The following is a 12,152-nucleotide window of genomic DNA, read 5'->3' on the forward strand; positions in this document are numbered from 1 at the left end:
TTTTGCAAAATCTAGGTTTTTTTGAATGATTGTCTAGGTTTTTCTATAAATTGTTGCTGGCAACCCTGGGCCTGGGCGTTAGTTAACTTTCTCAAACTGTTGCAGGAAAAATCCAAATCCTTGTTTAAAACAACTCTAACAAAAAATGTAAGTTATTATTTATTTATTATCGTCTAATTTAAAATGATTTCTTTTTTCTCGTAATGGATTATGTTTTTCTAGAAATGTTGTTCATCTGTTAATTTGCCAATGATGGTAAATGCTTCCTGAGAAACCATGACTGGTAAGTTACATGTCTTTTCTGTGGCCGTTATAAACCTTTATTATGTTTGATTTTAGGGCGCTGGTCTAGGATCCTACCACATTTTTAGGTACTGTTAGTCATCAAAATTGAAATTGCAAACTGAGAGAATAAATCTAATAATACTTTGACCTACTTTACCCAAATGCTAGTTCCGGAATAATGTTAGTTGATTTAAATTAAATTATTATTTTAATGTGGTAGGATTCTAGCCAATTTTAGTCCTTATTAGGAGAGTTCAAAGTAGAATCACAGGGGATTTTAGAAGTTAAGGTTTATGAATCCAGAATATCCTAGTATATATTTTTTAAATTATTTAACTTTGATTTTGTTTGGGGGAGAGATTAATCTAATGTACCGTACAGGGCCTACAGTTACAGCAACAAATCCCAAAACAATTTGCTAACTTTCTAACATGTAGGTAGGGATGTTCATTGAACATTGTTCAAAGTAGAATCATGGATCCTATGTAATTTTGACATTTTTCTATGTAATTTTGACATTTATATCGGGTAGTGAAAACCGATATAATTTTTTGTTTTACCGCGGAAGATCGCACCTAATTGTACAACTGCGAGTGGTCAGTTTGGATTAGGGCATGTAGCGGTGGTGAAAGAACTATTGTGCTTGCTTTAAATGTAACCCGGCGTCAGCGTTTTTTCAGGCATCCAAATTCTTGCTGATAACTTTCGCTTTATTCATTAGGTTTCAATCAAATGCTATTAGGCGAGCGGCTACTAATGTAGTTACTTTGTATTCTTTGGAGCATATTATTTGACCGGCTTATTGATAGATCACGTTTGTAGTAAGTTAAATACCTAAAAAGTGGCGAGCAAAACGCCTGCAAAACTTTTGTGGTCTACCTGTATTATTTTTTAATTGCCTGCAAGTTTTTTTTTTTGTGTGTTATCACACAAATCAGTGTGTTGGCAATATTTTTCTAGATTTGTGTCAATTCTAAACCTAAAATGTCTTGGCGGCCCCATAGTAATTTTAACTAACTGATTAAAGTTGGTCAAATTAAAATAAGAATAATCCGTTGAATTCAATAAGATATTCAAAGTTGTCAAAACTTAGGTGGTTGTAGAGTAGACTGTAGTATCAGGGTATGCAGATGCATTAATAAAACTTGCGCAAGGATCAAAAAATGCATTTACGTTGTTGAAATACCTAAAAAATATACAGGTAATGGTCATAGGACCAAACGACCACGCTGTAAGTTTCGCACATTATTTTGGTGAACCTAAACTGTGTAACTGGTATGGCGTATCTTAAATTCTTCATTAAAATTTTTTTAAAGTTGAAATTGCACACTATTTACAAGTCCAACTTGGTCAAATTCCAGGGCGTGTTGACACCTTGGCTGAAATCCAGGGCAACTAAAAACGCTCTGCACACCCACGTTCGGCGCCTATGGAACCTGAAGTGCTGTTTTTCATTAAGGAGTATATATATATATATATTTAGGAATATTCCACCAAAAAAAATAGAAGGTAAATAGTTAATTAAAAATATACTAGGATTTCATATTCTGGATTCATCATTCTAGATTCGAAATATATTATTCTAGAATATCTTTGGATTTTACTTTGAACATCCCTACTAACATGTGTATATTCTAATGAAAAAAATATAATCTCTGAAATGTTTAACATTTTTAACAACTTTCATTTTCAAGCAGTTGTGTAAACTGTACTACATGTACATCCCCCATGTTAATGTCTTCTGTCTATTTAATGGGAATAACAACTTTATTGTATTTTTACCTGAATATAGGTGTATATACTTGTCAAATCAAAGTAAAACTGCAATCATAATCGAAATTGAGTACTTTTTAAAGTATGCCTAACACAAGCTTTTCATGACTAAACAATGTGATTCGCCCTTCTTAAGAATGGCACAACAAAATTAATTCCTGCCAATTGTAGTGCATAATGTTCCTACATGTTCAGCATTTCGAAAATATATGCGGTTAAAAATGTGAATAAGTTTTTAGTTAATAATTTTTTTTTTGTGAAATGGATCTATTTTTTTAATAAAAATTTTTGCTTGATTTTCTTTGGTTTTCTGGTTCATTCTTCGGCCGACATAGTCGTCAAGTCTCAAACATTCTGCCATATTTAACCCTGTAGCTCATTTTGTCCAAGCCCAGCATGTTTTATAATGAAATATTACTTTTGCAACTTAACATAGTTAAGGAAATTGCGAACTCCCACACGTTAGTCGCTTGCCAAATTTCGCTTGATTGACGCTTAACTATTAGGTGTAGGTTATTTCGAGACGCAAAGGAATTGGTCGCCAGAAGCGACAGGTCTTTGTCTAAACTTGCCACTTGCGTATATACAATTAGGGGCAAGGGGCAACCATCAGCGGTAAAACATTTATTATATCAGTTTCAATTACCCAAAATAAACAGCAGAACTACACACGGATCCCATTTGGATTTAAATACAAGGATTCAATATTTTATTTTGAACACCCCTAGTCCTAACCACAATTTTTTAATTTGCCTGGTACCTAACACAACAGTGCTTGTCAACCTTTTTTAAAGGTTGCGGCAACTTTTGAATAACCAAATTTCACCCTGACCTTTTTTACCTTGTGGCCTACTTTTTAGTAAAAAAGGGCATTTAATAAGGCATGGTAGATGGTAGTAAAGCAATTAGCATAGCACACAATTTACTTTACAATCAAAACTTGAAAATCATTAACACTAAAGGGCAATGTAGCAATTGGTAATAAATTGATTCATATAAATTCAAATAAAACAAGAATTAAATTATATTTTTAAACAGGTTTACTTCTATTAGCCCAGACAAAATGATAATAGCTTAGTAAAAAGTGCCTGGCCCTTCTCTACCTGAAACTTTTCATTGGTTTGGATATAGCAGGGGTGGCAATTATTTTGAACAGGGGTCCACATGAGAAACATATATTTTGAGACAGATTAGTCAAAAAGAAAATCTTGAATACGTAAAACAAGTGACCCCGAGAAACCAACTGTTCGAAAGCAGCACAGAAATAAACACAGTGGTATAAACAATTTGATTGGATGTGTTGAAAAATTGGTAGCACACTTACTAAAATGTTCCAAAACAATACTAGGCCTCTGTTTGGCTCAATCTTTTGTTTACATGGCTGGACAGCAGAAATCGAATCATCTGTTTTTTTTTCTAATTTTAAATTACAAAAATCACTACAAGTCTGGCTCGATTTTAGGACTTCCTCGCAATAACTAATTTTGGTATATAATCTCATCATAGATAAAAAATATTAATTTAGACCAAAACATTGTGTTTATTTATAACATATATATCTAGAGGCATTTAAATACTGATCCACATCCTTTATTAAAATAGGTTTATACATGCTTTTAGTCCCTCCGTTGAAAACATTTTAAATTATATCCCATCATAAAAATTGGTGAGAGGTAAGAAATTCAGGATAATCATAATGACACCCTTACAAAAAACTACTAATTCTCTTCTGTAGTTATAGAAGTAGGTTATATTTCATACTGTTTCCGTCCTTAACTTTTTTTCTGTCTTATAATTATTTAAGAAAATGTTTTTTTTTTTAGAAAGACATTTAAGTTTTCTATATCTTTACAGTTTCCACAAGCTCTTCATCTACTACTTACGGAAATATTGATCAAGTCATTCAGTTGCCCTTCACGAAGAACACATACTTTAAAATACAACTGTAAAAAGTGATTTAAAAAATAAAACTGAACCTTAATATTTTCAATTTTTTGTTTTATTTTCTAGTTGCTTTATAGTTTGGTGTGTACGGTGAAAGCATGCAATATACTGAAAATGTCCTTTATTAGTTGAATTTGAGAAAACTTCAGCATCGACAGACTGTAAAAAACGTTTTTGAAACACTTTAGTATATCGTTTGGAAATACACCTTTTCACTTGGCTGCAAAACATCTTCAGGTCCTAATATTTTTTGTTTCCAATGGCCCGTGTTCTCATTTACCCGCTGAACTCCTAAAACTTAACTGTACTACTTGTTTTTCGGGCAGTTATTGTAGACAATGTTTTATAAATTATGCTCATTACACTTGTTTCTAAACTATCTATACAGGCCAGTAAACAAGTACATGACATTAACGAATTTAAGACAACCAAGATGTTTTGTAGCCGCTTGAGAAGGTATTTTCTAGAACGTCTACTAAACATGTTTTAATAGACGTTTGTTACCGTTTAGTTTTAGACCAGTTAAACAGTAAGCCCTCAAAAAGACATCTTATCTAAACCGTTTTCTAAACGTGTTTTACCTTAACGATTTTATAAAGACGTAAAGAAGAACAAGGCGAAAATAAGTTTTAGACGATTCAAAGATGTTTTAAAGACGTTTATGTCGCTGCTTAAATGCGTTTTTTTCAAATACGTTTATTAAACGTCTTTCAACACACGTTTATTACCGTTACGATTTTAGACCTTCTTGAGACCAAAATAAGACCAAGACGAGTGCGAGTTTAAGACGATTTGAAAAATATATTAAAAACGTTTTGTGTTCAATGGGTTCGCGTTACAGCGCTTTTGGTTTGGCGCAGCATTAGTTGGTCAAGTTCCGATTTAAATTTGGACAATTTTTCGTGCAAGGTGCCTAATTCTGTTTTATAATTTTTTTAAATAGCGTCTTGCGTCTCCCCAATCAGTTTTTCCAAATCGTTTTGCTTAATATTTGACCTTCGTTTTAGTTCGGCCGAGTATCTTATAGTTTCCCCCCGAACCACTGCTTTCAAGGCGTCCCATCTAACGTGAGGATCGGTTTCGTCTATATGGTTTTCTTCTTTATAATAAGTGATTACCTTTCTTATTTTATCCTTGTAACGCTGGTCATTTAATAGTGATGTATTAAATTTCCAGTAGCCTCTGCCGCGTGGTGCTTGGTTAATGTCAGTTCCTAGAGCTACCATATTGTGGTCGGACATTATGCCGGGAACTACGTCTACACTTGTAACGTTTTCGACGAGAGTTCTGCCAAGTAAAAAAAATCTAAACGCGATGATGCCGCTGGTAGTTTTTGAATTCTTGAGAACTTTTTAACAGTTGGAAATTTGTGGCGAAAAATGTCTGTAAGTTTGTAATATGTCATTGCAAAAGACTTTCTCTTGGTTTTCGGTTACGATGTTTTTTACTTCCGTTTTGGTCTAGGACATTGTACAAAACTAGATTAAAGTCACCTCCCATGATTATGGGGGCGTCGGAAAACCTGTCAAGTACAGCGAATAAATTGGCAAAAAAATCTGGATCGTCCTTGTTCGGCGCGTAAACGTTAACAAGTACTATCGACTTTCTTGGTCTACCTGTGTGCCTGAGATGGTATAAGACTTTTTTTGTCAATTAGTATGGCCACCCCTCTACTGCTTGAGGTGCCGTGCGCCCAAAAAGCTTCCATACCCCATAACTTTTCGTGCTTAGCACTACTGGGAGTTTCCTGCAAAAAGGCAACGTGACACTTTTTACGACGTAAAAAAATAAAAAATCGACTTTCTTTTCATCGCAATGTTTAAACCTCGAACGTTGTGTGAAACAATATTTAAAGACATAAAAATAGTATTTAAACGCGTTCAACACCAATATCAATGTCCCACTACTCCATGCCACAATCACATCTAAACGCTTTATTGGGACCCATAAGACAGGAATGCTTCTTCCCGCAACTACAGTTAACTTTCTTATACTTGCAATGGGTATTACTGCACGCTTTACACATCGTTACCTTAGGTAGCGGGTTAACAATAAAACAATTACAGACAACAGAGTACCTCTGGCATTGTATGCACTCAAGCACATCTTCCTTCGTCTTGTATTCTGGCTGGAGCTCCTCGCAGCACGGCATCCGTCTCAATATCCCTTCGCATGAAGGACATTGACATGTTTCTTTACCCTCTTCTACCAGAAATAACTCGTCCGTGCAGCACTTCATTGCTACGGAATACTTATTGGAACAACTCCAGCAAACGAAAGTTTTCGATTGAGCCGAAACCAAAGCTTCAGCTTGGCAGCCAGGGCATGTCAGCGAGATTCTGGTCGCACATAGGCTTATAGATTTGCTGTTAGGAAGCTCGTCCGGACTTCGTTGAAGACTTTTCCTTGACCAGTTGTTGATAAGCTTCGGTGTGCTTGACTTGATGTTGGCGTTAGATTCAGAGTTGAAGTCCGGCGAGTTCTTCTCAGCATCGTTTAGAATGCTGCTTACGGCTGTTGTACAGTGTGGATCTATCAGCGTTGTTAGCGCCAGCGCTAGATTGGGGTGCAACTGCCTTATCGTTTGTCTGTCCGTGTACATTGTCTTGCTTGGGCTCTTCTTGTCTTTTGACTAACCTAGGAAAATCTTTTTGACGTTTGGAACAATTTGCTTGTTTGTGACCTTTCTCGTCACAATACTTGCAGGTAAACACTTGCCCATGATATATCACATCCTGTGTGTCACCTTTTCAACTTTTCCATATTTTGCCGATATTTCCTCTGCTATAAGTTCAATGGGGAAAGGAATTGGCACCCAGCCAACTGCAATGTCAATCTTGTCATTTTCGTATAGTTTAACAAATTTCACTGATTCTGCTGTGCAGAGCTTCGTGTAAAGTTCCAAGACATTTTGTCTATTGGTGCAAGTTATGTCAACGTTTTGGCCTCGCATTTCTGCAATCCCAACCAATTTCTTCAGCGGATAATCCATACTTTTTATAAGATCCAGAATTTCGTCTCTTTTCAATTGATTAACTGTCCTCATACTAAGGCAATTCGGCCCCTTAAAGCTGGCCGCATTTTTATTCACTGCCTGAGCGTAACTTGCTCTGCTTGCCATTTTTCGCTCCGCACTCCACGAACGCCAGACTGGGAATGATTTTATGACATCATAAATGAAAAGATAGGTACTCCCGTGGCGTACATGTCTCAGGATTTTACTAGTGGTGAGATAGGTAGGGCAGTGATACAGCAGATTTGAAGACTTTGATAGGTTACTACTGTTTAGGCTACAGCAGTATAGAGTGCGACGAAGGCAGCATTTTTTGCGAAGTTGTTGGTAATGGGGAAATGGATACAGTGCAGTCGACACTGTGGTTAAATCAGTAAAGCTATGAGATGGGGTGGCCAACAATTCGATCGTGATCTATCGTTCGATCGCCACATTTCACCTGGTGGATCGCGTTTAAGTCAGATTCTTAAAATAGCGTTCTTCAAGCAACATTAGCAGGAGTAGACCAAAAACCAAACCATAAATCCTGATAAATTGCTGGAGCATATTGTTTCTGGCAAAAAGTATGGAATGTGTTATGACACGGCTCGTATAAATACAGTGAATTTCCAAAAGCGTTTTTTAAATGCTAATCTAATTTTTCGGTTGCCCTTATTTTTGGGTACATGTCGATGGCAACCCTGGTTATAAGGGAAAAAAATTGGAAAAGGCTGGAAAGAAATAGTAAAAGCAACAATGAAATAGAATGTTGGCTTCGCGGAAGCCTCTCTTAAAAAGCCCGAAAACTGATCCCACTGCATACTATCAGAAAAACAATTGCGGACTGCAAATATTTGAATAATAGGCTATAATGTTTACAAATCTAGAGAACGGCAGACCGTTGTTGATTAACGACCAGGTTCGATACCGTAAACATACCTTTTTTATAAAAACTATGATTAATGCTGGTATATTGGATTACGCGCATCTTATCAACAACGCAGGACACCATATGTCCTACGATAACCTTGCACAATATTACAGTTTTCCCACCAACAATAAGGATTATTTAGAATATTTAAAACTAATTTCGGCTATCCCTGGAGAATGGGACTTGAATGAACCTAGTAACATGTCCATAACTGACAACAAGGTTTCACCAAACCATATCCCTTGGGGCGAACTTTAACAAATTAATAGTACACCGAAAAGCCATCGCAGACTCGCCGAATCTGTCGATCTATGATGCAAGCAGAGCAAGCCAGAAAAACAACTGGCCTGCAGTGAGATTCGAACTCACGACCTCCGGTCAAGCCGGGACCGTCGCTCTACCAACTGAGCTATGCAGGCTCAGAGAGGAGCGAGTCGAGAAACAACCATGCACCAATACTTGTACATTTTTTTAGTACAAGCAACTTCACACTGGGGGATCATCAGTCCGTATCGATCAATGAAAGACACACACAAACATATGTGTTTATTAACATCTGTGATCTAGCCCCTCGGAAGTTGCTTTATGACCAACGATTACGGCTTCCGTATCAATAGTACACCGAAAAGCCATCGCAGACTCGCCGAATCTGTCGATCAATCTGCAGATTTAAACAATATGAAAAACACTGTTATGTGCCTAATACGCAAACTATTAAATCGTAAGTTTTGCTAGTTGTTTAGGCCTGATGTTGGTATGTTGGTTGGAGCAACATGCACAACAGGTGCTAACAGAGAGGCGTGTACTCCCTCAAGATTTCGCATTTAAATTTGCGGCGGTAAATACAACCTAGCTTATCGCAAAGTAATTGGTCGCCCGAAAAAACGCTGATGCCGCATTTAAAGTGTCGCCGATATTCTGCTTTGAACATCCCTACTCGCAATGCTTCCCTGTGTTAATTGCACGGGGGTGAAAGTTTATTCACGGCCTTACCTATTTGTGTATTACCGCGGCAATACGATGAAATGTGATTTGGAGAATATTTGAAAAAATCGTATTTGGAGAATATTTGCTATTTGCACCTGTTTTGTATGTTACTCCAATCCAACATATCAACACACAATTTTAAGTTGTGTAGGCCTGGTGTTGAAAAATCGGTCTGAAACATGCCATAGGAAACCAAAAAAGAACTAGACAGGTGTGAGGTCGTTGTATATTTTTTCGGAGATCAAATATATTTTCAGGGCCCAGTATTTACTTTATTTTATTTTAGTTCATATTATTTTTTTAAGTGTTAGTGCGTTTTGATAAATAGCTTATTTACCAGGGTGACTTTTAAATATTATTAAGTAATTTTTTACTTTTTTTTTAATTTGTTTAGCCATCCCTTGAAAAGAATTTAACTTCAGTATGCGGCCCGCGAAATTTTATTTTTGCTTGCTTCGCCCTTGAACAATTTTAGGTTGTGCAGGCCAGGTGTTGATATGTTTGGTTGCAGCAACATGAGAAAGATGTGCTAACAGAGAGGTCTACACTACCTCAAGATTTCGCATTTAACTTCGTGGCGTTAAAATATGTGGTTTTGTAGGAGCAATAAGTTATTTTACTAATTGTTCATTTACGTCATTTTCATTTACGTAAGTTTAGCAAAGATTATATGGAAATTTCACTTTAACAAAATATTCTCATTGCATTTAATTTCTTTTTCGCCGCCTCAAAATGAAAATCCCGTTCCTAGAAACAGGGACAAAAAGGCACTTTCCGCCTAAAAACTTTACCTTTGTGAAAACTTTCGAGTTTTTGTTCGTATGATTCAATCTGGCGACATAGTTCATGAACGCCACATAAATGTAGCTTCTCGCAATGCTTCTCTGCATTCTACGATGGGTGAAACTTTAGTAAATGGCCTTGTCTATTCAATATAATACTTCGACAATAAATTCAAATTTGACGAGTGGTTTAACGCCTATGGTACACTATACTTTTGCCAATGACTTACTAAGACGAGCCACTGCGCTCAATGAAAGACGCACCGCGGGACAATAAAGCGCAGCAGGCGTCTTGTCGCTTCGCGAGCTAAACAAAGCAAGCCACTATAAGCGAATTCTGTATTGAGTTTTTATACCGCTAGATGGGAGTCGATAGCTACAGAGAGCTAGAACGATGACGTCACAGTATTTTAGGTTTTTTGTCCCCTAATCGAAGGTGCTTAGGGGTATAGACTCATAAACCTTTTATGCACACCTACATACCACTCTATGTCTTGTCTGAAATTTTGAGAATTCTACGATGTATACTTTTTCTACAAAGCTTCGGACGGGGAAAAACAAGATATGTCCCGAAAATAAATTTTCGGCCCATATAACAACAGCACAAAAACAAGATGTGTCCCGAAATCAAATTTTCGGCCCATATAATGATTTATATGGCGATTTTGAGGCGAGATACGATTTTTGCGTATAAAGAAGGCAATTTTTGAAAACTTTCTGTACAATAGATTTTTTTTAACTTTCAGCAGTTCTTGAAGAAATGTTCGTTGATCAAGCGGTAAAGTCAAAAAAAATTTCAAAACAATTATTTCGCCGAAATTGCAATGGTCCCGAACAATTCTATATGTTGGGGTAACCAAATGTGGGGTCACTTTTTTCACTTTGCCGTTTGGTTAGCAAACATTTCTTCTAGAACTGCCGAAAGCAAAAAACCTATTTTTTGGAAAGTTTTGACATTTATATTTTTTTGCTGAAAAGTAGTTTCTTACAAAAATAGGAAATAGGTCCCGAACAAACGTTGAGAATGTCTACTAGCCATGCCAAAACCTTGAAAAACTGCTTGGTTTGGAATTATTCCTTATAATTTATATATATTACATCATTAAATCGGTTTACAAATATAATGTTTGTATTGTTCTTATTACATCATCATTCAATATTTTAAAAAATATTGGGAAACATTAAACACAAATAGTTTAAAAAAAACAAAAAATGAAAAAATTCCTTCCAGCCAGGATGAAAGTGGTTGTTTGTTTACGTGTCGGGAAATTGTTAGCTGGATAGCGCTAGGTTACGGGTAGGTGTACCTGTCTAGACTATGTCAGACTTTTTGTAAGTCGTACTTTTGAAATCAGTGGAATTAACACGAAAAATGTAGATGAACATTTTGTTACATTTTTTGGCGCTCTTTCACTATTGTACGTGAAAAGTTATGCAAAAAAAAAAAAAAATAATAATACCGCATACCACAACGCATAATTTTTGGGTTAGGGTGCGGGTTAGTGTTTGGGTGAGGGTGGGCCAAGTAATATTATGTTTGTTATTAATAATAACTTGACCCACCCTCAACGAAACGCTAACCCGCACCCTAACCCAAACAATATGTGTTGTGGTATGCGGCATTTGAAGAAAATTTTTTTTTTATTAATTTTTACGTACAATAGTGAAAGAGCGCCCATTTATTTTCTGCCTTAGTTTGGCATAGGGGTTAAATTTTCGTTTTCAGAATGCAGTTGTGGATAATGCATGCGCAGACTTGAACAACTAGATCTATTTACCTTTTTAAAATGAAATCGTTTCAGTTTTTCAAAACTAGATTAGAATACTGAATTCCTCTTTGAACAAGAATTCGAAGTACAATTACATTTAATTATTCACAATCAATTAAGTTTAAATCGCAATTTATTCTTTATCAGTATGTTTAATTTAAATTCTTTAGTTTTGACTTAAGAGACTAAATATTGTGTTGGACAAAGTATCATTTTTGGTAAAATCTGAATTAAATTAAACTAAAATTAGATCACACAAACAAAGAGCTAGCCAATCCAAATATAAATATCGGTTATCGTCGATTTTAACCCTTATCCCCCATATCAGTATCATCGTGTGTAGTATCGTTGGATAGGTGTGATAAGGTCTACCCCAATTTGTTGGTTAAACGGTCGGCAAATATTTTTATATTTTAATATTCGGCGAATATTAATATTTTTTTTTTGATATTCCTAAAATATAGACCTGTATTAGTGTGGTTGTAAATTTTTTTTTTTCTAGATCCTGAAAAAATATGTTTATTTTGCCTTTGAAATTGTAGGATGAGATAGGGCAAGATTTTGTAGGTTGGCTAGCTCTTGGTATCACACAAGCAATTCACAAACTAGATTAGAATTAACCGCATTTTGCTCATTGAGTGAGAAACTAGAATTATCTAATTGTCCAAGTCTGGTTGGATGTCCTTACT

General features: G+C 35.9%; 1 long non-coding RNA gene and 1 other non-coding gene across 2 annotated transcripts; one reads left to right on the forward strand and one right to left on the reverse strand.

Moving 5' to 3' along the window:
- On the forward strand, positions 1–4,116 carry LOC146164281 (uncharacterized). Its single transcript, XR_014494613.1, has 3 exons — positions 1–147; positions 223–283; positions 3,913–4,116. It is a non-coding gene; the product is annotated as an uncharacterized LOC146164281 (long non-coding RNA).
- Positions 4,117–8,269: 4,153 nt separating this feature from the next.
- Trnaa-ggc (transfer RNA alanine (anticodon GGC)) lies at positions 8,270–8,344 on the reverse strand. Its single transcript has one exon. It is a non-coding gene; the product is annotated as a tRNA-Ala (tRNA).
- Between the last annotated feature and the right edge of the window lie 3,808 nt (positions 8,345–12,152).

Source organism: Ascidiella aspersa, chromosome 2 (assembly GCF_963924565.1).
Source record: "Ascidiella aspersa chromosome 2, kaAscAspe10.2, whole genome shotgun sequence".
NCBI lineage: Eukaryota > Metazoa > Chordata > Ascidiacea > Phlebobranchia > Ascidiidae > Ascidiella > Ascidiella aspersa.